Here is a 762-nt window from a genome sequence, read left to right as displayed (position 1 = left end):
TTTGTTGGCAAAGTAATGTCTCTGCTTTTGAATATGCTATCTAGATTGGTCATAACTTTCCTTCCAAGGAGTAAGCGTCTTTTAATTTCATGGCTGCAGTCACCATCTGCAGTGATTTTGGAGCCCCCAAAAATAAAGTCTGACAGTGTTTCCACTGTTTTCCCATCTATTTCCCATGAAGTGATGGGACCGGATGCCATAATCTTCGTTTTCTGAATGTTGAGCTTTAAGCCAACTTTTTCACTCTCCACTCTCACCTTCATCAAGAGGCTTTTTAGTTCCTCTTCACTTTCTGCCATAAGGGTGGTGTCATCTGCATATCTGAGGTTATTGATATATGCCTTCATTTATTTTATCAACTTTAGACCCTCTATGTATGATGTAGGACTGCACTGTAAGAAGATGCCAAAACTCTTGGCATTCTCAAGAGATGTGTTTTTAAGAATTTAAGAACTCAGTTCTTCTGAGTCATACATGCTGCTCTATTACTTAATTTCTCCCTTGAAGTTCTACTTGACTTTAACTGTGATTCTCAGCTGGAAGGGAGAAAAGTGTGCTATGGCCTCAGTCCAGCAGAAGAATGTATCAGAATCTTTGGGAAGGTCTTTTTCAGATGTCTTCCTTCCTACCTTTTAAGGGAAGCTCGCTTACTTGGTTGAAAGTCATTGTGTATAATTTTGGGTGTCACTAGTTGAGAGTTTATTATGAAGATAGTCCAGAAGCAGGAAAAAAAGTTACAAAATAATATATATATATATAATT

General features: G+C 37.8%; 1 protein-coding gene across 2 annotated transcripts in view; it reads left to right on the top strand.

Moving 5' to 3' along the window:
- The window catches only part of PPM1L (protein phosphatase, Mg2+/Mn2+ dependent, 1L), a 327,484-nt gene that overhangs the window by 228,856 nt on the left and 97,866 nt on the right, over positions 1-762 (top strand). The gene's annotated exons all lie outside the window — the stretch shown is intronic.

The sequence above is a fragment of the Bison bison genome, unplaced genomic scaffold (assembly GCF_000754665.1).
Source record: "Bison bison bison isolate TAMUID 2011002044 unplaced genomic scaffold, Bison_UMD1.0 scf7180017864135, whole genome shotgun sequence".
Taxonomy (NCBI): domain Eukaryota; kingdom Metazoa; phylum Chordata; class Mammalia; order Artiodactyla; family Bovidae; genus Bison; species Bison bison.
This window is presented reverse-complemented; position numbering and strand designations above follow the sequence as displayed.